Source organism: Pinus tabuliformis, chromosome 5_2, assembly GCF_031772625.1.
Source record: "Pinus tabuliformis cultivar Carrire ecotype Pingquan chromosome 5_2, CPIR1, whole genome shotgun sequence".
In the NCBI taxonomy this organism is placed as follows: Eukaryota; Viridiplantae; Streptophyta; class Pinopsida; order Pinales; family Pinaceae; genus Pinus; species Pinus tabuliformis.
The window spans coordinates 361,742,374-361,769,698 of record NC_142306.1 but is presented as its reverse complement, the minus strand read 5'-3'; the positions used below and the strand labels follow the sequence as shown (position 1 = coordinate 361,769,698).

Genomic DNA, 27,325 nt, shown 5'->3' with positions numbered 1-27,325 from the left:
ATGGAGGAGAATGAATCAGTTGTTTCATTCATCTCTCAGATCAAAGAACTGAGAGATAAGTTGGGCGATATAGGAGAGAAAGTGTCCAACACTGATCTTGTCACGATTACCTTAAATGGTATGAATGATGATTATCAGATGTTCATTACAGGGCTGTCAGTGAGGGAGAAAGCTCCCACCTTTGAAGAGATGATAGGGATCTTGATGCAGGAAGAAGAGAGGTGGATGAATCTGAAGCCTCAGAATGTAGATCTCGCATTGATGGCAAAGAAAAAGCCTTTCAGAGGGAGACTAAGAGCAAGAAAGAAATGCAGTGGTACACCCTAGAAATGGTCTTTCCAAGGTATGTCTTCAACTAGAAATGATTGAGGAACCAAGTGTTTTTACAGTGGCAAATTTGGTCACATTTCTATAAATTGTTATAAGAAAAAATATTGATAAAGCTTGACACATACAAAAGATACATATAGGGCACTTTGCTAACAAATATTAGAATCATGATCTCAAACTATTTGTGTCTAATTCTGCTCTCTATGTTGAAACTGATGAGGCCGAAACTTGGTTTGTGGATTCTGGAACTTCCACTCACATGACAGGCAATAAGCATTGGTTAGAGACTAAAAATGGTGCTAATATCTACCTTAATGATGACATAGCATACCATATTAAAGGGTATGGAGACAATCCTATGATATTGCCTTATGGTAATATCAGGCACGTCCCGAACGTGATGTATGTACCAGGTATTAAAAATAATTTGATCTCTGTCTCTATGATTTCATATCAGAACTTGAAGGTAGAATTTTATAAAATTTATTATGTCATAAATGATTTGTTAGATCGTCATAAATCAGTCGCATCAAGGATATGAGTTGGAGGCCTGTACAGGTTGAATGTTAAAAGTGTGCCACACCAAGCTTTAACTCAACAACTATGATAGCAGAGAATCTTTGGCATCAAAGATTCATACACATCAATCTTCATGACTTATTGCTGCTACAAAAACAAGGTATGGTTAATGGACTCCCTATTTTAAAAAAAGAAAATGTTGATTGTAAAGGATGTGCACTTGGAAAGATGCACAGAGATGAATTTCCCTCAGATTTAAATGGAAGAAAAAGAGATATACTCGAACTTGTGCACATTGATATATGTGGACCGATGCAGACAAGGTCATTAGCAGGAGATTATTAATTTTAATTATTTGTTGATGATTGCACAAGATATACCTAGGTATATTTTCTCAAAAAGAAAAGCCATACTTTTGAATATTTTAAATAATTTAGAAGTATGGTTGAAAATAAGATAGGGAAGGTCATCAAAATTCTCCACTCGGATTAAGGGGGAGGATACAAGCTTGGAAAATTCATCAAATGTTCTAGGGACCATGGAATAATTCAAAAATTTATTGTACCTCACACTCCACAACAGAACAGGGTTGCAGATAGAAAGAACAAAACTCTGGTGGAGTGTGCATGCAGCATTTTGATAGGTAAGAACCTATCTAATGGTTTTTGGGTAGAAGCTATTAATACTACAATCTATTTAAAGAATAGGAGTCCAACGAAGACCCTTGATCTTAAGACTACATTTGACGATTTATATGGTTTTAAGCCTGCAGTTAGTCAATTAAGATTATTTGGTTCAAAATATTTTGCACATATTCCTAAGGAGGATATGAAGAAATTGGATGCTAAGGCCATAAAATGCATATTTTTCGGGTATTGTTCTGATTTTAAAGCATACAAACTATTTAATCCATCTACTCACAAGATATTTGCAAGTAGAGATGTTATATTCTGTGAGCAAGTTGATGAAGGGAACAGAGACAAAATCTATGAGGAGTGGCACATGCCTTTGTTGATTAAAGATAACAATGAGGAAATTAAGGATATCCATGTGCACTAGCAGCAGCAAAAAAGAAGAATCAAGTGATGCAAATATAATCAGCAATCCAAGTCCACTAAAGAGTGAGCAAGATAGGTTTGAGGCAAGTCCGCTACCAAGGAGATTAGGTAGGTAGACTCAATTACCAGCAAGGTATAGAGACTATGCATATATCAACAATAAGCCTTGGAACCAAAAAATCCCTGATGTATCCAAGTTGGCACAGACCATCCATAATACATAGACCACCCATACCCCAATGACCCAGAAATAGGTGACCAAAAATTATGAAAAATACCAACTGATATAACAAGTTTTCACATCAGTTGAGCAACAAAAAATAAATTAGAAGACCTAAAAAAGGGTGTGCAGAAGACCAACAATGTCCCTTTAGGTAATAAACAAAAAATTGGAGATAAAGCATCAACACCAGTTAATGAATCCCAATCTAATGTGTATCCCCCACCTAATAACAAAGTATTTGATATGTCACATACTCATGGCCAAACCATTCTTGTGTTAAAAAATTATATATTACAGAGCAATGGAACACATAAAATATTGCAGAAATATAAACACAGAAAACGCATAAAACAAGAGAGACACAGATATGTGTGGTTCACCCAGTTTAGGCTACGTCCACGGAGAAACATCTAGTCCTTCCTTTTATATTATCCAGCAAACTGAAGAGATACAACCTACAACAAATCCAATGTAATTCCCTCTTCACTCTCAATCTCCTCTCTCTTCCTCACTCAAAAATACAGATCTACATAGATGCAATACAATTCCCTCATATATAGCGAGGGGTTGCCTTCTATGGCAAAAAACTCTAAATTAAACATAACTTCTACGGTCATATCTCCACCTAATGAACAGCCCAGAATGACTTCGAAATTACAACATTTTACAAGGTAATTTTACATCTATTTTTAGCAGCCGCCCCCCTTGGACCCCCCCTACATCGAATATTTTATGGGCGGCGTTGCCACCCCATTATGAACTGGGGTCCAATGCAGCGATACCTTTGAATATAAAAGATGATCAGGCTCCACACCCAACAATCTCCCACTTGGAGACTAATTATAGCAACTCCACCGCTACTTCATTCGTTGGACAATGACTCCACTTTGGAGCTGGTTGTTTCTCATCTTCTTCATCATACTTGAAGACCAATTGAAACTAATTAGATTCTCAGTTTCTCCCTAGTTACAACTTTTGTTAACATATCTGCAGGATTCTAGCTACTGTGTATCTTTTCCAGCTTCAATTATCCATCTTCCAACGCTGACCGTATGAAATGGTACTTGAGTTGTATATGTTTAGTCTTAGAATGAAATGCAGAGTTCTTTGCAAGATGTATGGCACTCTGACTATCACTGTATAACCTACCCAACTCCTGCTTCATACCCAATTCATCCAGAAACCTTTGTAACCAAATCATTTCTTTACTAGCCTCTGTAGCAGCAACATACTCTGCTTCTGTTGTTGAGAGTATAACAACACTTTGCAGTTTTGAGACCCAACTGACAGTTGTTCCACCTACAGTAAACATATATCCTGTTGTGCTCCTCTTGTTATCTCTATCACCCACCATATCTGCATCAACATATCCCTATAGAGAAATGTTTGAACCACCAAAGCATAATGCTTGATTTGTTGTACCCCTCAAATACCTGAGAATCCACTTCACTGCCATCCAATGTTCTTTTCCTGGATTGTTCATATACCTGCTTACAACTCCCACTGCATGTGCAATATCAAGCCTTGTGCAAACCATTGCATACATTAAGCTTCCAACTGCTGATTCATATGGAACTTTAGACATATGAGCCATTTCTTCCTGAGTCTTGAGACACTCCTCCTTACTTAATTTGAAATGGCTAGCCAAATAATTGGTTTTGCATCCTGCATATTAAACCTTTTCAACACCTTTTCTATGTACTCACTTTGAGACAATGTTAATTTGCGATTCTTCTTGTCTCTAGTTATTCTCATACCAAGGATTTGCTTTGCAGCACCCAAATCCTTCATTGCAAATGATTTCACCAATTTTCTTTTGAGCACATTTATTTCCTGCATGTTAGAACCTGCAACAAGCATGTCATCCATGTACAATAACAATATAATATAGCTTCCATCATTTTTCCTTTTGAGATAAACACAATGATGAGAGTGACATCTAGGATAACCTTGTTTAGACATAAACCTATCAAATTTTAGATACCACTACCTTGGAGCCTATTTTAAGCCATACAAGCTCTTCTTCAAACTGCACACCAGTTTCTCCTTCCCTTTTACCTCATATCCTTGTGGTTGTTGCATATATATCTCTTCCTCCAAATCCCCATGGAGAAAGGCTATCTTTACATCTAACATCTCAAGATGAAAATCTTCAACTGCTACTAGACTTAAAATAGTTCTGATTGAAGTCATTTTAACAATAGGAGAAAATATATCATCAAAGTTTATACACTTTTTCTGTGAAAACCCTTTCACCACAAGTCTAGCTTTATACCTTTTTCTACCTCCATCTTCTTTGTCCAACTTGTAAACCCATTTATTCTGCAATGTTGTTTTACCTGCAAGCAACCTGACTAAGTCCCAATTCTAGTTATGTGCCAAGGAGTCCATCTCTTCTTTCATAGCTTGCTCCCACTTCTTCCTAGTTTCTACCTGTACTACTTGTTCATAACATTCTAGTTCACCAAAATCAGTCAACAATACATAATATAATAAAGGAGAGTATCGTTCAGGGGGTCTACTTATCTTGGTAGATCTTCTAACACCACTTTTAGGTGTTTGAGGTGCTTCTTGTTGTTGTGGTTGTTGTTCTAGATGTTGATCGTTATGGTTTTTAAACACCATCACTTTTTTTGTGATCTTGTCAAGCATTGTGTATTCTTTCTTTTCTTTTTCCTGTTTCTTTTCCTGCAGTTGACCTTATACAAAACCTTTTCATTGAATATGGCATCTCTGCTCCTAATGATTTTGTGTTTTTCATAATCATAAAAGTGATAACCAAAATCATTAACACCATATCCAATAAAGGTACATTTCTTTGATTTTGCCTCAAGCTTTGTTCTATTTTCTTTATTAATGTGGACAAAGGCTTCACAACCAAAAGTCTTTACAAAGATTAGTTTACCTTTTTACCTATCCATGACTCCTCTAGAATACCACCATCCAAGGAACTTGAAGGCTCTCTGTTTATTAGATAAACAGCAGTATCTACAACATCTGCCCACAATTGTAAAGGCAATCCTGCATGCAATCTCATGCACCTTGCACGCTCCATTATTGTCTTGTTCATCCTTTTTGACACACCATTTTCTTGTGGTGTTCCTGGAATTGTCTTCTCTCTACAAATTCCATTCTCTAAACAGTACCTATCAAACTCTTTGCTGCAATATTAACCTCCATTGTCTGATCTGAGACACTTCAACCTTTTTTTGTCTCATTTTCAACCAAAGCTTTCCATTTCTTGAAAGTATCAAATACATCAGATTTATTTTGAATACAATAAATCCAGGTTTTTTAGGTTGTATCATCAATAAAAGTAGCATAATAACGAGAGCCACCAAGAGATGATACCTGAGTAGGTCCCCATACATCTGTATGCACAAGCTCTAATTTTTCTCTCTTCTTTTCTTTCCCAGCTCTGAGGAATCTAACTCTCTTCTGTTTTCCATAAACACAATTCTCACATAATTTTAAATCAACATGCTTCAAACCTAGCAACAAATTTCTTGAGTGAAGAATTTGCATCCCCTTCTCACTCATGTGCCTAAGCCTATGATGCCATAATGTTGTATCTTCTCCTGTAGAGGTTAAAGCATTAACAGAATTAGAAATACATTGCATAAATACAATGTACCAACCTTTTCTCCTTTTGCTATTACCAGGGATCCTTTAGTGACCTTCCAGGTTTTATTTGTAAAAGTAGTCACACAGCCTCACCTCCCAACTGCCCTGTTGAAATAAGATTTTTCTTTAGATCTGGAACATGCCTTACCTCCTTCAATAGCCATTGATTTACATTCTATTGTTTTATGAAAACTATACCCATTCCAATGATTTTACAGGGTTTATCATCACCTAATAGAACCTATCCAAAATCTCCTTGAACATAATCATGAAAATGTTTCCTATCAGGTGTGGCATGGAATGAGGCCCCTGAATCTACCACCCAGGCATCAATAATATTTTCTAAAGAAAGAATCAAAGCATCTTGCAAAACATCATCTATCACATTCGCTTCATGATTGTTTTCTTGTTGCGCGTCTCCTTCTTTTCCTTTCTGAGACTAGCAGTCTTTCTTCAGGTGTCCTTTCTTCCCACATTTCCAGCACACTATCCCCAATTTGGACTTGGATCTGCCTTTTATTGACTTACTGCGATATCCAGGGCTCTTTCCTCTTTTCATTTTTCTTCCCTAGTCTTTGCAGTCAAAGCAAAACCTGATGTCTCACCGGAGCTTTTCCATCGCATTTCCTCGCAAAGGATTGCACCAACAACATCATCAAACTTTAAAGTACTATATCCAGAGACAGAGTTACTAATGGCCATAACTAACCATTCCAACTTTCTGCCAATCAGAACATAAATAATGGAGCCCTAACTTCATCATCAAAAGTAACCCCTACAGAACTCAACTGACAGGTAACTGTATTAAATTCATTTAAATGATCAACAATAGATCCACCTTCTGACATATTCATATTAAATAAATGCTTCATAAGAAATACCTTATTTGAGGTCGATGGTTTTTCATATAGTTTGGCCAATATCGACATTAAACCCTCTATTGTCGTTTCCTTTGAAATATTAAATGCTACCAATGCCACTAGGCATAGCCGTATTGTTCCAAGTGCCTTTCTGTTAAGAATATCCCATTTTGTGTCTATCATACTCGTCGGCTTCTTTTCCTTTCTACTCAATGGTTGATACAGATCTCTCTGATACAGATAATATTCCATCTGCATCATCCATAGCTAGTAGTTTTGGTCGTTAAATTTTTCGACCCTAAACATACCATCTTCCGCCATTGCTCCCACTCGAACCAGGAACCCTTCTCTCCTACGAGTTTATCAGCCAAATAGACCTTCAGCTCTGATACCAGTTGTTAAAAAAATTATATATTACAGAGCAATGGAACACATAAAATATTGCAGAAATATAAACACAGAAAATGCATAAAACAAGAGAGACACAGATATACGTGGTTCACCTAGTTTGGGCTACATCCACGGAGAAACATCCAGTCCTTCCTTTTATATTATCTAGTAAACTGAAGAGATACAACCTACAGCAGATCCGTTGTAATTCCCTCTTCACTCTCAATCTCCTCTCTCTTCCTCACTCAGAAATACAAATCTACATAGATGCAATACAATTCCCTCATATATAGCGAGGGGTTGCCTTCTAGGGAAAAAAACCATAAATTAAACATAACTTCTACTGTCATATCTCTCCCTAATGAATGACCCAAATTAACTACAAAATTAAAACATTTTACAAGGAAATTTTATATCTATTTTTAGCTTCAAGGGGGTTGTGGCTCCCAAAGGTCGCAGCTACCCGGCCCCCCTCCTGCAGTGAATATTTTATGGGCGACATTGCTGCCCCATTACAAACTGGGGTCCAATGTGGCAATACCTTTGAATACATAAGATAATCAAGTTCTACACCCAACATCTTAGACAGGGCATCTACGACCGAATTCAACTCCCTATACAAATGATTGAAGGAAATCGATCGAAAAAACTCCTCAATATTTAGTATACTTTACATCCAATTGAAAATGAGTGGAGGGGTGAAAGAAGTGTCATTGTTTATCCAATCAATGGTTATCTAGGAATCTCCAAATATATTGGTCGCATCCAACTTTAAGAGTTTGGCATAGTACAAAATTCCCTACAAAGTGAGGATTTATGCTCTATTATTAGTCCCCTATCCTCCATTCCAACTGAATTGATAAATGTGATCCTCATTTGTGTATATACTTGCACCACAACCACAATTGTTATTCATTGTTGCACCATCAAAATATCTAACACGAAAGGTTGTCGAATAGTTTTTGTTCCTCAAAATTGAGTGTATCTTGTTGATAGCAGCCCTTCGATATTCCAGATAAAAGGCACAAATACTTGCTCCCGAACTTCCAATGTTGTATATACATCCATAAAAAATAGAGGTGTTTTTCCCCTTCCATATTCGCTATACAATAAAAAAAGGAAGTTTACGTATTTCCATCTCCATTTCAGACTAGTGTTTAAAGCATTCATCTAGTGATGTAAACCCCCAACTCACATTGATCCTAAGCTTCTGCAAGACATAAAACCAAGTACCCATCACAAAATGAAATTGGATAAGTAAATGTAAATCATCTTTAGAGTCATTGTGGCATAAGCTACGTCTTCTAGGTCCTTGAAAGCCCCTCTTGCATATGTTATCCAAGGTGAGAATTGTGTTCCTGCATGCCATCCATCCAAAAAGAAATATATTTGTGGGGATATGACATTTCCATACCTTGTGGAACAAACACTTATCCTATGACCCATCTAGTGTTGAATAGATGTATATGTATATACCTTTGACCAAAGCATTCCCAGACAACTTGTCAACCTACCAACATGTTATGTCCCCTTCTTGATTTAAAGAAATGCCAACTCAAGATAATTGTTGAATGTACCTGTTCCAATAGTTGGAAGAGGCATTATCAATGCCCATATCCTCATAATCTTTCCATATTGGGTATAATTATAAAGGATCGCTCTCCTTCTGTAATTGTGCAATGTAATAGATCCCTTGTTCATTTAAAGAGTTAATGATCGAATCTGATAACATATCCACATCCTCCAATCCATATATAGGGTCTATTCCAATCATAACACTAGCCCTCGAACTGATGTGCCATCTAATATTATTAATGTTCCATTTACAATTCAACATAAAAAATTTCCATATGTAAGATCCAAACCAAGGATTAGAGGCACCCAGCCTCATCCAATACTGTGGACTCTTGTTCCTAAGGTATTTTATTCTGATAAGCTTTGTCCATATACCATTCCCAAAAATAACCCTCTAAAATTTCTTTGATAGTAGAGCCCAACAAAAAATTGAAGTATTTTTTATCCCCATCCACCAATTTTTTTTCTCCCTAGTTATAGAGTCCAAGATAGTCAAATGGATCTTCTGCCCCTCCTTAGAGCCAGACCATGTATAATCTGCAAACAAAGAATTAATGTGTTTAATAATCGATTTTGGAAGCTTGTACAAGTTCAACTAGTACACCGCAATGTTTTGTAAAACTAATAATTGGGCCATTACAAATATGTCTCCGAGGGACAACCATCTATATGTCCATCTACATAGTCGACTGATAAATTTGTCTAACAACCATTTCCAATCTACCATAAGGTATTTATTTGGTTTCATACGGAATCCCAAGTAGTTAAAACTCGATATCAATGGATGATTCTTAACACTCAAAGGTCCAATGATCTCCTCAACGATTCTAAGCTCAATCGATGCATATATAAGCTCATATTTGTGTGAATTCATGGTAAGTCCAGAGGCCTATCCAAAGGATGATATGATGTGTTGAAAGTGATCCCACATTTCAACCGAAACTTGCCCGAAACGAAAATTACCATCCACAAACATTAAATGAGTTAAAAGTACATGTCTCTTGATTTGTAACCTTGGGAGAATACCACTAGATTTTTCCACCATGAGCCGCCTATTGAGACCCTCAATAACTAGTGAAAACAAAAAATGAGATAACAAACAACCTTCTCTGAGGCCTCTATAGGCAAGAAAGGAGGCAAAGGGAGCACCATTAATAATAACAAAATATGTCTAAGAAGAGATACATACCATGATCCCGTCAACCACACCCATTGATAGTCCAATCTTTTGCAAAATCAAGCACAGATGTGCCCAATCCACACAATATTATGCTCAGTGAAGATCCAATTTCAAAATGATGGCTTCCTTGCTTCGACATTTGATGGAATGTAAAGCTTCCTATGTGATAACAACTAGATCTTGTATCTGTCTATGTTTAAGGAAGCCAAATTGTTCAAGGATTACTTTTAAGGAAGTCAAATTGTTCAAGGAAGATATGTGTTCATAGGAAACTCTTCATCTTATTCGCTATAATCTTAGAGATTATCTTATACACAATGTTGCATAGCGAAATTGGCCTAAAATATAAAATTGTCTTGGGATATGAGGCTTTGGGAATCAGAGCTATGAAGGTAGCATTGACATCACCAGACACTCTTTTTAGAGTCCTAGACTCCTCCACCAATTGAAGCAGATAAGGACACATAATTTTTCTAAAATATATGAAAATATCAACGTCCAACTATTTGAACTGGGGTATTTTTCCCTTGAGAATGTTTTCATGACCTTGTAAATTTCCTCCATGGTAACAAGCCCTCCAACCAACCGGTCATCATGTTCTGAGAACATTTGGGGAAAATAATTTGTATATTGAAATTGGGTCTCAAAATCAACATATTCCACCACCCTCTTCTACAACTCCACTGTCAACTTTGCCTCCCATCCCATTGTCAAGCTCCCAAATGGTATTTTGTTGTCTCTTTTTAGTAGCAAATCTTAGGAAGAACTGCGTATTCTTATCGCCACATGCAATCCATATCACCCAACTTTTTAGCCTCTATTCTTTTTCCATCATCTATAATATGTGTCTCTTTCATTGTTCCAACACCATTAACCTTTATTTCTATTCCAATGACAAGATATTTGGAGCCCCTAGGATCCTTATTCAAGTCATCTAAAAATTAGTTTGTCTCAATTCCTTCCTATGTCATTAGGGGAGTTTTGAGGTCTAAAATGGGCCTCCTAAGGAAATTATAAAATAATAGTGGAAATAATAAAATAATATTAGATTACATCATCAAATTTTAGAGGGAAAAAATAAAAAACAATATTTTCAACTCTTATTTTCAACTTATCTCCCTATGGGTTTACTCAAATTTCGAGCGACAATACTCGTTGGATGCAGAATTTGATTCCCCATCCAATGAGTACCCATGTTGCATACTTTTGATGTACCAAACTACACGAAAAATGAAAAATACATGAAAATTATGTTTGCAATCATGTTTTTTCATGTATTTCTCATTTTTTGTGTAGTAGGGTCCATCAAAAGTATGCAAAATTGGATTCTCCTTGGATGAGGAATTAAATTTTGCATCCAATGAGTACTCATGTTCGAAATTTCAGTAAAATATTAGGGAGATATGTTGAAAATACGAGTTTAAAAAAGTAGTTTTATTATTTTATTATTTTTTAATCCTTTTACGTTTTTACTTCAAAAATGGTGAATCATCCCCCGTGGTTGACATCATCATCTTGAATCCTATTGGTTCTTATAAAGTTTATTTTGGTTGTTCATTTTTTGTAGGAGGCCCATTTTAGACCTCAAAATTCCCCTAATGAGTGCTTTCTTTTGAGTAAATCCACTTGCATACGACCCCTTTTAAAAACTTTAGTTTAGAAGTTACCAACTCCATACATGTCCTCTTAGGATACCCAAAAATATCAGTCCATGTCTTACTTATATCAATGCACATAGGCCAGGTCTTCAAGCCAATTGTGATTGAACATAAACGGGAGCCTAGACCAAGGCCTATCTCCTCGCCACTGAAGTATAAGGAGGGCATGATTTGATATGATCACGGGAGAGACTTAAGATCTGATAACGCCCAATAGTTCCAGTAGATTCTCCTATAACAAAAAATGATCTAGTTTCTTTGCAATGTTGTGCGAAGGAGCCCTCCCATTTTTCCAAGTAGGAAACAAGGGAATAGGGAAAATATCCACCACGTTGTTATCAGAGAATAGAATGTTAAAAACATCTACCAAAGGATCCATTTTTCATCTAGATCCCCAAAACTTCAGCCCCTGAAATGGTAAGATTCATGTCCCCTGCAAGGATTAAGGAATCCAATTTCAGCACACCACATACATCCATATGATCCCATAAGTCCTTACGATCCCGGTTCGAGTGTATATATTGGGAATTTGTATGTACTAAGGCATACCATTGAAGAAACTAGATACCAAGATACTTGCAAAACATGTGTATGTTGAAACATTAATGATAGAAAAATCCCACATTGTAATTATTCCCCCAATAATCCCAGCAAATCCTTCGAAACAATATACCACTGAGGGGAAATGGACAAGAAGTATTTACGAGCCTGGTTACTCAAGACCATGGTTTTTTGGATAAGGATGATCACTTGTTTCATTAACTGAATGAGGTGTTTGAGGGACATTTTCATGGAAAAGTCCCCAACCCTATGATGTTGAGGGGTAATATGTTCATCTTTGGACCCTTGAAACGGGCTTTTCCCTATAAGAACCTGTGTAGATGCAACATTAAAAATGGAGATATCATATAGATCTAAGTCACTCAAAAAGTGTAGTTGCCTAGATGTGGATTGTAAATTAATATTTTTTGTTATCCCACGTCCATTGCCTTTCCTCCTCACACTAATGTTCATGGAAGATGTTGGAATAATGGAAATATTAGTAGGATAGTTTGTCGCATTATATATAGTGAGAGGCAACAAGTTCATGCTGGGATTCTGGGCTAAAAATTTGAGATCGCTACCATCGAATTGGTTGGGGATGGAACAACAGGAAGAGGGTCAAAAACTAGTATGTGGATTATTTAGAATGACACGGGGATAGCTTGCAATATATCCCATCAACATATCCTTATTTGATATATTGGGGCTCGGTCCATAGTAACAGGCCCAGCCGGAATATGATGAAGGGACCAAAAGAAAGAACATGTTTGTGAACCCAAGCGAATTCGTGGGTTAATGCATCTGGGGGATGTATCAACAGACTCTAAATGACCCATAGGCCCCAGATGGACCTCCACATTGTCACTACCATGAGCATTCAAAGTATGGATAGGGGATGAAGAAAGTGGGAATTTTGAATTACTTTATGAGCATACCTGGTGAAAACTTAGAGCGCAAGGCAAGGCCTGTAGGCTGTGAAAAAATTGGAAAAAATTCAAGGCAAAAATGGCCAAGAAAACTGTGTTGTAAGTTTGCGTTTTGAGCATAACGTCCAGCGGAAGGAAAATCAAATCTCTAGTTGGGAGAATAGCCCTATTAACGTAAGGTTGTTTACCGGACTTCTGCATTTTTCATTTCTGGACAATTATTTTAATATTTCATTTTAATCCTGCAATGCTTGTTATGTATCTCTTATTTTTGTGATTTTGTGGGGATTCAAACCTACACTGTTTACGATGTGGAATGCATCCTCTTTTTTATCTAAATACTTTCTGAGACGGTCGAAATTCTTAGAGTGTGAATAGATTTGTATATATATTTAATGTAGAGGAAGGAAAACGATGCGGAAATATCCTTTGACAAGCGACAGAAGATAAGTTGTGATCTGCTCAGTGCTATGGTGATGGCAAACCCAAAGTTGAGGATACGCATTGTAGTTTCCTTGGTAAATATGGGGCAAGAAACCAATGATCTCGGTCATGTTACGACTCCCAGCAGATCGTCCAACAAAAACAATGAATTGGCCTAGATTTCTAAAGAGGATGTCGAGGAACTCCTAAGAATGAGGGTAAAACTAAGTTCGATTACAAGGTAGGCTCTAATTTAAGTTATTTACAGCTAGTCTTTGAATCTCATACTTCTGTGGGGTTTGGTTCGAACAAGGGAAATGTTAGAAAATTACGAACTATATCAAGAAACTTTGAGCTTGCATTCGCTGGTTTCAGGAGATGGAAGATGGTTTTTTGTTGCAGAAGGAACGACTGCAAAACAGATTATCAAATGATAGAAGGGAACACATGAAAACAGGTTTTTTTGGGGGCATTTCTTTAATTTTACTTCTATGTGCAGCCTAAAAGTCAATGGTTGAAGGGTGTTGTTCAGTTTTTATCATGTCACCAAATTTGAGAATGTAAGGGTTTTGTTCAGAGGATGCACTGAAGGACGAAGATCTAAGCAAGACCATTTCCGTACTGACAAAAATATGCTCCTCTCTTGAAGAAAAACTTACAAAAACAAAATTTGATAAAGAGGTTTGAAGTCCCTATCCATTTATCCACAAGTGACAAGTATATTACGAGATTTAAATTAGTTGTAGTGTTTTAGCGTAATGTTTTTTTCTGCTTTGGAGATGTAACTGGGTATCTCTGTTTGGGAAAAATTGAGTTCTGTATATTAAGAAAGCTTTGAAGCATTTTATCAAAAAATAAATTAGAGTGTGGCAACGTAATAAGAATGGGTTACAACATTTTAGAAATTGACAGAAGCTAGAGCCCCAATCTTTTTCGACTTGATGCAGTGGTGTTACCCGCCTTTTTCCTAGTCATAATCGAATGCACAAAAAACTTTACTTCTTTAGCAAACCGAGTTGAGTTAGCTCCTCCAAGTTTGTCTTGAACCAGAGTTACAGTTGGTCTAACTGATGAGTCAGACTTTGTTGGCTACTTATAAAAGACACAGAAAAACTCAAACAAAGAACACTCACTTGAGTTGTTTTCGCCATCCAATCTAAGAACAGATGATCAACAGACCTTTACGTTGTCTAGAATCCATGCCATTTTGTAGTATGGTTTATTTTACTTGTTTAACATTATTCCACTTGCAAATTGCTTGAAAGATATAACATTTTGAAGTTTTTTTGATAATTAAACTTGGGCCATATGAACTGATATCATATGGCCAAAAACTAGTTTATGTGAAATCAAAGAGGCAAGACAAGTGCAAATGATCCCACCTAAAGAACATAAATATGTTATATCTCATGGAGTAATGAATGTTACTTACATAAATATGTTATATCTCATGGAGTAATGAATGTTACTTTGTGAACCACATATTGAAACAAATTCTCATCACATCTAGCTATCCACTTGCAACGAGGAACCATACTACAAAACTGCAGTTAGAAATATTTACAGGGATGTAGTGTATCTTATAATAGGGTTACCAAATGGTTTGCAGAATATTTCAAGATTTTAAAATCCTAAATCCTTAGATAATTTAAATTTGTTCTGATCTGAGTAGATAAAGTGGTTCTATTTCGAGATTTATGTCATTTTCTTTTGTCTTTTCTCTGGTTCTAAGGTTATTTTCATTTATCCCTGTTAGATTGTGTTGATGGAAACTAGTCTCAGACCCCATGTTTTCTACTACAATACTTTTGCAGGAGCAGAAATTTTGGAAAACTCAAAAATATTTTCTAGCCACCCATTCTCTTCAACATGCATTGGAAATATTTCCTTACCATGTTTAGCAAAATGACCCTTCAGTAACTATTTCATGTCCAAGGGGTTATTCTGCAGTTCTTCAAGCACTTGAAAATAAATCTGAAGTCATGTTATTCAACAAAACACAATAACAATGCCACAAAATTTGTGGATTTATATTCTTACTTGAGTGTTTGAATGTCTTTTACAAACCCTAATTTGTATGTAATGTTGTTTTTGTTTATTTAAAACAAGAACAGTTAATTTTTAAATTAGAATGTTGTTGCACTCTCACTGGTTAGCATAATAATACAAAAAGTGGACTGTTCCAAAATTAGTTTAAGATTTGTCACAAATCTTGCAAAATAACTATAAAAAAAGGTGATATTATCCGTTGCAGGGGATGTATAAAATTTTTTGTTTGTGTAAAGCTTGAAAAATAAACCTCAAAAAACACCAACTTTACAAAACATGAGAAGACCTGAAGTTAATTAAGGGCATTCGTACTCACTGTTTTCTTCTACACCTAAACCAATAGACATTCTGATTTTGGAGGTAGCTAAATGAGGGCTTCTAGCTAATTTGAAGCCTATTGATGCAGAACACAAAACTCAGCCTCTTTAAGTTTTCCATCTGTCTCTTCTACTGCATCAAAGTTTCCATAATAATTGAAATCCCACTTCTATGATTTTATTCCTAGGCATGAATTTTTCCTATTGCAGTGAAAATAAAGGTCCTATTATTTTCAAAAGGAGTCTTTTGTCTTTGAACAACACAACTAATGTCAGTGATCTCATAGAGGGCACATCACCTTGGATGGTTATGGCTTATTATGCATTCCAATCTCTAAATAAAACTACCATGGATCCCCTAATTCAAGTCTTTCCTCTGTGAACCACACTTCCACTGTCAGTGTGAAACCAAAGAACGTAGAGGAGCAATTTCAACATTGACAGAGATACTCATCTTTTAAGCTAGAAATAGTTTAAAACGCCTCCAAGAATTCATTGAACATGAATTGAGGAGAGTTGTTGTCAGGATTACCACCTATGAGGATACACTTGAAATGAATTGAAGTGTTTCCCGGGCTTAGGAAAATTACTCAGAAGTCAACCACCTCGACCCACGACAGGATCCATTATCCCACCTTCACTTGGAGTTACAATAAATTTGAATTGATAGAGCTTCTCTTCCATAAAGGTTGGATTTTGTGATGGTGTAGAGGTTGTAACGCCTTTCGAACTCTAATATTCTGTCTTAAAGTCAATGTGCCATGTGGCTTGGCTATATGTTGGCATCTGTAACTTTGGATTAGTGATTAAATTTTTGTGTTAAGGAACCAAGGAGAAGGATACCCCCCATTTATCCTCAATGTTCCACAAGTCAAGCATGAGGCTTCATTGGACAAACACCTAGTTTGATGATTCCTTTCTCTAAGACATGGAAAAGCTTATGGATTCAAATTGGTTTGCGCCTTCCTAGATTCACTAAGTGAATTGTTCTAGACTTCCATTAGATAGAGAGGAGTAGTGCATGAGTCTAATGGTTATTTCTAAATATCGAATGGAAATTAACTCCCTTATCTACCTTGGGTCAAGAACCTTTAGCCCTTGATATAAAGAAAATATCTTTGCCTAATTATTGATTGTCTTATCTGGCCCCCATTCAAAATAGACTTTTTGAAAATTGTCCTCCCTACACATACCACCCTAGGATTTCCATTTGAGGCCCCATCTAAAAGCATACAAATTTTATATGAGAGAGTTATGAACCTTAGAACACCTCCTCCTCCACCTCTTGATGAATTTTCCAATTCTACCATTATCTAGGTTTTGAGATGATGGTTTTAGGTTGAGAAGCACCCCCAAAAAAAGCATCTTGTAGCTTCCTTTTGTATTGCTCTTGTAGCAACATATTTGTGACCTTTCACTCAATTAACTTTCATTGTTTCAATTAAGAGGCTGCAAGTTTTAGCAACCGTTGTTGTAGGAGATATGTTACCTTGTTGGAAAATAACTAAGTTTTAGCAACAGTTGTTGTAGGGGATATGTTACCTTGTTGGAAAATAACTATGTTCTTGTAAGCCAAAATTACCAACACACAAATTTAGGCATTGTCAATTAGGCTCTTTTAAGAATGGTTTGATTCTGAAATGTTTTGGCATAATTTTTTAGGCTAGGAGTTGAAGATTTCATTCCAGGAGCTAGGGGAAACCATTTTCTTGAAAATGTGCTTAATTTCCTTGAAAGAAAGATTTCAAACTTGTTTTGAGAAGGGACAATCTAAGAAACGGTGTTATGGATTCACGACCTATGAAGCATAGAAAATACAACATGAAGGCCCTTGGATCCCATTCTTTTATGGATTTTCTATTGTTATTAGTCTCCTTTGCACCATTTCAATAGAAAATGTTGATTTTCAACAACCCATTTCTCCTCCAAATATGTTTATAAATTATTGAACAAGGAGTCAAAGGGAAATTCATGCGTTGGGATTTATATATTAATTGAGTATTCAAAGCCATTGATTCTCTAACCCTGACTTTCTAGAGATGTTTTATTCACAAGAGAAACCTTGGAGGTGAGGGAAAAGGATCAAATTGGATGAGAAATCAACTTCCAATGTTGATGTCTTACTCATCCCAAAAGGACAAATCAAATATTTTTTTGATCTTTTGATTAATCATCTGGCATAGAGGGTACTTGTATATGCCAAAAGGGAAGCGTCCCCATGATGTAATAATCCCATATATTAACTAGTTTTCCATTTCCTTGAATTCAAGTGATTTTAGAGGGATTATGACATCATGGGGAAGCTTCACCTCGATGTCATCATCCCATATATTAATCATTTTTCCATTTCCATGAATTCGAGTATTTTGAGACTAGATTAAAAGAGTAATTGTTTCACATAGTTTTTAGTTTAGAGATCCATTCCTATTGTCCAAGGGTTGATCTAAACATCTTTTCTTGTTGCCATGGAGGTATTTTTTTAACAATTTTTTTTTCAAAGAAAAAGTATTAATACATATTCCTATGGTTCCCAAAGCAATATTATCTAATGATAGATCTTTCTTTCCTATATCAGTAGCAATATTATAATTGATTAAATGGAACTTATTTGTATTAGATTTTTCACCTTTCCATAAAAATTGTTGAATTTATTTTTCTACTTGCTCCATTATGTCAAATGATGCAAACATAGCTGACCATTGGAATAATTGGAAAAGCTCAAAGAAAACTACCCTACTTGTCAAGTTCAATTTATGAGACTTCCACTGTTGCATTTTTCCTTTGTTTTTCCCAATTATTCAGGTTGGTTATAGATAGAAGCATCATTGGACACTTAAAAGGAGGACTATGATGACTTTTGGCTTGAGGGGGCCTGACCCAGGTTCAGCGTTAGTTAGACAAACAAATCCCTACACTACTGGCCCTTTCGGCATCAGCCCGCGAAGCGTGGACTGAAGTCTCACCCGAAGCAGTATGAGGGAATGCTGGAACCAAGTTTTCGCACCCTTGAGATGGTTGTGATGTTGGTTTATTCCAACTATACCTGCCTTCGCGCAGGGTGCTTTGCACTCTGGTCTATCCTTTAGTACCTTCGCGATCTGTTACAATCGGCTTTCACATAGCCCTAACCAGGGGCTAAAGTTCTTTCGCGCTTATATGGCAGCGAATTGTGCTATTTCCCAAACTAGACTAAGTATCTTACTTATCTTATTGACATATCTTGATTATCTTCGCATAAACAAATGTTCCTACTTGCTTTCACTTAACCAATACAGTTATACACATTCGCACATCATATAAGCATTAGAAGTGGAATTCATACCCAATATAACAGATGCATAAATAGGAAATAAAGATGCAGAAATGATAGAAACTTCTCTTTATTAATACTTTCAAATGATTACAGACTCGACTCACCTTGCACACTCAGCTGCAGTGGTCTGCGCACTTAACTGCGGACTACTAGGCCTCTGCGCACTCAACTACAAAGCCTCTACCTATGCTATGAATCAAAACTTAGACTTACGCTTCAGAACTATTTCGCATACATCTTCATTATTTGATCTTAGATTATATTTATTTACTTAGAGCTTCGCTCTATTTATACAATCCCATGGTCTGCGGACCATGGGTAGATCTTCTACAGCTGACATTACATTATCAAAATAAGGGCAGACAGCCCTATGACTCTTTAACAACTACGCGCTCTGAGCCCACAAAATGCGGAGTCTTTACATTGGAATTACAACACTGGACCAAAATCTGGGCTTTAAGCCCCAAAACTACCCTTAGGGGAATCCTACGCCCAACAATGACATGGAAGGAAATTCAAGTATTTTGCAAATAATTTGAAGTTGGAGAGAATTTGTGACTTATCACTTCCTCATAAACATTTTGATTATCTTGTATATAATTGACATACATGATAATATAATTATCTTATCTGATCTTTTGTATCAACCTTTTGTCATCTAGTTCATTAATTTGCAATTCCCTATACTCGCAGCCTACCACAAGTTTTAGTCTTTGTTTTATGTTATTTTAATTTGGTGATCATTGAAGATAATTTTTTGAAATTTTCCATTAGAGTCCTGGTTATGTACAGACATAATAATCTATTATATAATGTCTTTGATTCAATTTTATATATAAATAATTCCCCACGTCTAGAAAATCCTAATATCATGTTCTTCCCTGTTTATGGGCGTTTTAATTTTTTAGAACCATTTTGGTAGTTTTTCTACTTTCAGAATTTTGTGTTTCTCATTTTTAAGTATCTTAACCTTTGTGTTTTCCATCCACTATTTTAAATAGGGATATCTCTGGTGATGTAACTAAAAGCAATTTAACTAGATTTCAAGTAAATATTATTCTTACAAGCATTGTTGCACAAATTCCTATTTTAAAAACATTTTAAGAATTCACTAATTTTGATTAGTTTTTCAACTTTCAGAATTTTTTATATTTCTCCTTTTCAAATATCCTAACCTTTGTGTTTTCCATCAACTATTTCAAATAGGGATATCTTTGGCGAATCTGAAACTGAAATCAATTTAATTAGATTCCAACCAAATGCCATTTGTACAAGCATTGTTGCACAAATTGTTATTTTGAAAACAATTTAAACATTCATTGATTTTGATTTTCCTTATATCTTTCCAAGTTCTTACCAAACTTATCGGTGATGCCTTTTGTGAGTATTTGTGCAGACACATGGATTTCACTTGTGAATAAGTCAATTTAATGATATCGTTTTTGCTGTGTATAACTCCTGGAATTTTTAGATATGGGTTATCAATTTGATGGGTGGATGGAGTGGCTTGTATTAACTTCAATGGAACATAGTTTAAGCTTTCTGATTGTTCATAAATTGTGAGGCCTTATTGTCTACCCAAGTTTATGTTGTCTATTAGAAATGTCAGTTTATTGTCTATCATTATGTTAATTTGGATATTATTGAAAAAAAATTGCAATTACCCATCAAGAATTTTAGTCATCTACAAAAGTAATAATCAGTTGTATAAGATATTCATGTCTTCTATTCAATTTTATATATCATTTTTTCCCATATTTATAAAATACTAACGTTTTTTGTTTACCTATTTATTGCAGTTTTGAGAAGTGATTTTGATAATTGTTCCCTTTTGGAAAAAATTGTGTTTCCATGTTCCTATTCTAAGCTCTGTTTTTTACTTAAAACTATTTCAAATAGGGATATATTCATTTATGTGTATTGAGATCATGTTAAATAGATTTTGACAAGATCCAATCCTAATTATAGGCACTTGTTTGTTGCATTAGTCATTTTTTTTAAAGCAATTTAAAATCTCTCCTTGATTTTGATTCTTATTCACTAGTACAGTTTGAATGCATTGGACCACAATAGAAATTATATCGCAAAACCCAATCCCAATCCTTAGTGGACCCTAGACCATGAATACTGAATCATGCCATGCCCATACACTATGGACATAAGTAACCCATCCTTAAGTAAGAAATGAGATTCCTTATACTTTTGAATGGCTTCAAGTTCAGGTCTGAGCTTACAATCCAACATGTCAAATCCTTACCAATGCCAATGTTGTTGAAAATTGTTGCCAATGAATCACCATCCTTATTAATGAATCCTGAAGTAAGTGGATTTGAAAGGATAGAAGGTCTGACCTTCAATATTTTAGGTTTATCTCGATTTTATAGCTTTCAGGTTATAGCCAAATTTGGCCTTTTTAACCTCTAGCCAGAATTTCTTAGTGATGTTCATGTCTTTAAAAGTGTGTCAAGGTAAGATGAATATTTCTACAGCTCGGCGAAGCTTACAACTTTGTGCACCTAATTGGATTTCACTTGGGTAAAACCCTATTGCTCTTGGTGTGGATAACCCATGGAAATATCACTTTTACTTTTATATGCATATATTTGATGTGGGGATGTTGGGGCCTTTAGGGAACATACCCAGTTTGTCTTAGGTATGGCCTTATTGTGATCGAGGCTTTTGAGATGTCTCAAGAATGATCATGTAATATCCCATGCATCTTAGTTTTGTTTGTTTGCTCCTAATAATCAAAGTCTTAGCCAAAAAAAACTTTGAATCTCTAATATATTTCATTATTTTCATCAAATCCATAAATATTGCAAAATTTGAGGACTTTCTTGTCAATGATATTTAAATAAATGTTCATCAATCTCCTTGTTTATTTCCAAATGGAGTAATTATTACAGACTTTATCTTGATTCAAAAGCATAATAGTTTACCCATCTTCTTTTTTTCTTCTTTTTTTTTATCATCCTCTTAATGGTTTTTCCTTGTAAGTTGCAATGATTTTATGGGACATAAAGAATTTGTTGTGCAATAGGCTCTGAATTATGCATTCATGAATAATGTTTGGAAATATATCAATTGAAGTGTAGCTTTAGTATCCATTTTCATGTTTCATATGGACCCTAATTAGCCTACTCTTATACCTTATTTCCTTAACCCCTAGCCATACATTTAAATTTGGACTCATATTAGTACACTTCAGTTGAGAACCACATTGTATATACACCTTATTCCTATAGTAGAGGGCAGTGCAACAATATAAATTAGTATGCATTATAGGTTTTTCTTTTATAAACTTCTAATTGTATCACAAAAAACATAATGACTATAAGAAAAGCTCCCCAAATGGAAAAATGTGTATGGTTTTCCAAATAGGTGTTGATATTTCTAAAGGTCAACAGAAGAACTTATGGAACCAATTGTCCCCCAAACCCTAAAATAGCATCCTCACAAGTGCACTAGAGAGATAAAGGTTTAATGTGCTAGAGAGAGATTGCAAAATCCAAGCACAAGTGCTAAAAACATAAATACACAAGTGCACCCAAGATAAATGTTAATCATAAGAGTAAAATGCCAAAATCAAGTTTCGTAAGGCTTATAGCACTTGGTATTTTAGATGAAGAAGATCACATGATGAGATGATATAAATGAGAGCTTGAGTTTTGTATTTATACACAACTCAAGTGAGGCATGTGGATTATATGGATAACCACATTACAATAATGTATGGGTTTCTATCTTTATATTCATAATTCTAGACCATAAGCTACATGGCAGAACATGTGGTAGGAACTGGATCTTTTGGAATTGTCTTTCAAGTAAGGCTTTTGACCAACTCCAGCAAACTACCCTGTGGAAGTATCTTATTTTTCTCATACTAGGAATGAGAAGTCATAGATAATGCATTTAACATGATTTAATAAGCGTATTGTACATTTATTATACTTTTTCTCCCTTACCCAAGCTGAATGCTTAGAGACAAGGGAGACTATAGAAATTAAAAAGGTTCTGCAGAACAAAAAATATAAGAACTGTGAACTGCAAACAATGCACCTTTTGGGTCATCCAAATATTGTCTCGCTGAAGCATTTTTGTTTTTTCAACCATCGATAAGGATGAGATCTATCAAAATAACGTGTTGGAATATGTACCAAAGACAGTTTATCGTGTAGCAAACCACTACAATAGGATGAATCAATGAGTGCCTCTTCTTTATGTAAAATTATATACTTATCAGGTTTGGAGATCCTCACTTCTTGCCCTTTGTTGTCAAAATGATTTGGCCATTTTCTTCTATACTTTGAAATATCTTAATTTGAATTTTTTGGCTTTAGATCTGTAGGGCCTTGGCCTATATTCATGGTGGTATTGGAGTATGTCATAGGGACATAAAACCACAATATTTTGGTATGTCACTTAAGCATCATGTTGCTTGTTTTCATTATTTATCATGATGTAGGGTTCCTTTTATTGTTTCCTCCATTAATTGAAGTAAACCTTCAACAGGTCAATCCTCACACTCATCAGCTTAAGCTCTGTGACTTTGGAAGTGAAAAAGTGTTGGTGAGAGTTTTGATAGTTTATTGGAGTTGCAGTGAGAGTTATTGAATTTTCCAACCTTATTTAGAATATTATCTTATCTGCATCTTTAGAGATCAATGCATTGTGATTTGAAAGGAACGTTATGGTGGTCTGCTACTTGGTTAAGGTTAGGTGCTTTTCCTTTTGGCAATTTTTTATTCTACTCTTAGTTTCAATAACATTATGCTCATTATAACAGGTTAAGGGTGAGCCAAATATATCATACATATGTTCTCACTATTATCATGCTCCATAACTTATTTTTGGAGCAATAGAGTATATGACAACATAGCATCAGAGTCTCTATGTGTTCATGCTACATAAGGTCAGATCCCTGCATTTTCCATTATGCCTCCCTGTTTTGTGCTTTAGTGTGAATGCCTTAGGAAAAAATAGCTTATATCTCCCACTTGTTGTTTGATTCCCTTTCCTTAGAGCTACCCTCATTGTTTGATTCTTGATTCCACTTTGATGTTAGTGTCCTTTGATTGTAAAATCCTCATTTTTTATAGACACAAATAACATCAATTGACTTTCTGTTTCATTCTCATCCCTCGATGGTACTCCAACCTAAGTAAATGGGATATAATGGCCAATCAATATTTTGCATGTTTTTTTTGTACTTTAAGGGAATGTTTCCCCAAGCCCAACTTAGTCTCCTTAGCAATACCTGCAAGATCAAAAATCTACATACCATCATTTTGTTTTCTTAATGTCTATAAATAGGTGAAGAGATACATGAAATTTCTAATTCAAAGTCCATGGTTGGCTCCAAACAAGAGGCCAATAATCACATACTTTGCCAACAAGCTTATCCAAAAAACATATAAAATATTTGCTACAAAGGGGTAGTTGGGTAGGTGGCCCCAATCAGGCAACCAATAATTCTAACTAAGCTATCATGTTCCAAGACTAAAGCACCCTTAATCTACACCTAGCCCATCTAACACAAAACTGGGTGTTCAAACTTAGTTTCTTCATTGTTGAGTATGATAATGACTTTCTTCTAGGATAGAAACAATGCATATTGCATATTATAAGTTGTCATAACAGAGCTATCCTATTTGAAGACTAAAGATACCATAATCTATGTATAGCCCATCTAAGTTTCTAATACAAAATTGGTTGTTCAAACTTTGTTTCTTCAACACTGAGCATGATAATGACTTTTATTCTAGGCTCGAAAAAGTACATATTTTAAGTTGGCATAATCGTGGCTCCTTGAATTTCTTTTTCCCAAAGTAATTGTATTGACAGATTTTGATGGCTACCACTATAGACACCTAACTTTTAGGTGTAACCGCCCTATCCCATAAGAAGGCACACAACCTTGACAATGGGTGAATTGAACATAATACCTTCATCACTCACATAACTTTACATATCTTACAAAGTAAACTACCTTGACTATGGTAAAGGAGTTGAATACTAAAAGCAAAAATAAATTGAACAGGTCGAATTATTTAAGGGCATACCATGAAGGCCAAAAGCACAACAATTGCTCCACCTTCTTTCATGGAATATTCACCAGAGGAAACAAGAAGGTATGGTTTGTTAGTCTACTTTTAGAATAAGACCCACAAGCAAAACCTAGATTTTTGTGCCTTCAATTGAGACAAAATCAAATTAGTAATTACTAAATTAAATCGTAAAAAATCAGAAGGAATCCAAGTATTTCAGGGCCTTGTCTATTTCAACATCAAACAGTTGATTAAAACTCTGAATATAAATATTCATTAATATGGCTAGTATCAAATATTGTATAAGATATACCACAGTTACAAGGTTAAACCAATATTTGATAACAATGTTGCTTCAATGTCTGAACTCATACACTAAATTTGCTTTTGCATGTACTGTATAATCTTTAAGAGTTCAATGAAAAACATAGGAGAAATATTTGATCCACTTTGGATGGCCAACAGAGAAACACACATTATTCTTATCACTTGTAATCAAGGCAATTAACCTTGTTAATTTTTAGGCACATAATCATAATGAAGGAACCAATGCAATGAAATACAATTTTATTTGACTACATTTTAGGTAAATTGCAAAATGACATGGATTCATCTAAACATGGGTCTATGAAATCCAATATCCAAAAAACCTTGACATTCTAAAGGTGCAATCGAATGGTGTAAAAACTGCAAGGTTAATATGGTCATGTATTATGCACATTAGCAGATCCATGGATGACCCTGACAGGTGTGGTGAACAATGTTGCAGTGACATCTTTCCAAGAACATGATGTTAAGGACATGTATTATCTATCTCCATGTGGTTATCAATATGACACAAGAAGCACACTGACATATCCTATAAATGTCTAACAATAGTTGAAACTCAAAAATCATGGTTGCTTACAAAGATGTTTATCCACTCTCTCTATAAGAGTAATAAGGAGTGCCTTGTGAGGGGCATTCTTATCCACATTTCTGCTTTAAAAGCTTTGACAGATAGAAACAAGGTTAAATGATTGAACTAATTGCTATCCATCAAATTCTAAAATATTCCTAGAATCAGTGTTGTCTATCAAATTTTGAAATATTCCTAGAATTACAGTTCATTACCTTGTAAGTTTTTAAAACTCTTTACAGTCTACTATTCTTGGTTTTCAATATGTTTATTCTAGCACATTTTCTTTTCAGAAATTAATTTTAAAATGTAGAAAATTTGGTAAATGTTATTAGTATCTGAAATATTCCTAGAATCATTTCATCACCTTGTAATACTTTGTTGTTGGTTTTCAATATATTTATTTTACCATACATTTTGTTTTGAAAATTATTTTAAAGTGCAATAAATTTTGCAAATATTATTAATTTCTAATATGTCAAAGTGTAAGATGTTTGAACATATTTTATTATATGTTGATATTATTTATTGTATGTTGTTTTTCTTTCCATTTGTTTTCACAAGTTATCTACAACCTAAGCTTTTTAGCACGTAACTTAGTTGGCATAATTGTGCCTAAGATTTTCCTAAAGGTTGAATACTAAGTTCTTAAAGTGTTATTTTTTATGGTAACATTTTATTTTCTTTGTTTATATAGGTCATCTGGCCACTATCACCAAAATGAAGAAAACTAGCTTGTTCAAGTTTCTTGCTTTTCTAGAGAAAAATGGTATTTAAATTATTGATGTTGAGGTGATCCAAATGGATCCTAGAACACTCTCTAAGCCTTGAAATCTTCTTAAAAATCGTTTAAAAAACCAAAACAATTGCATGAGTGGAACCCTCAAAAACAGGGAAAACACTATCGGTAGCCAAAATTATGAAGAAACAGTGGAAAAATGGGTTATCGGCAACTTTGCACAGTAGCTGTCAAATCTAGTCAACAACAATCCAGATTTGATCAGAGAATCACAATCGGCAGTGGCAATTGGCGAATGTGGGCGGAGATCATATGTGTGTTGCGATAGCAATCGGCGGGGTCAACGAGGACCATCGATGAAGCGCGCAGATCGATGGCCCACGTTGCACTGCCATATCGCATCAGCGGTTCACAATAGCAGCACTCACCATGATCTGGGACCCATGTGACTTGCGACTATGACAAGTCGCATCGCAAAGTCACATTGGAGCCATGCAGAAAGGCGGACACACACACACACACACACACATATATATACACGATAGCTGGACCCGATAGAATTACAAACAGGATGTGATAAAGTTTCAGATTCGTAGAAAGGCCATTTTTAATGTATTTTCGCAGTTTTGTTTATTAAACGAAATGCGAAGGAT

General features: G+C 35.3%; 1 pseudogene; it reads left to right on the top strand.

Moving 5' to 3' along the window:
- On the top strand, positions 1-23,867 carry LOC149158966 (shaggy-related protein kinase epsilon-like; annotated as a pseudogene).
- The last annotated feature ends 3,458 nt before the right edge of the window (positions 23,868-27,325 follow it).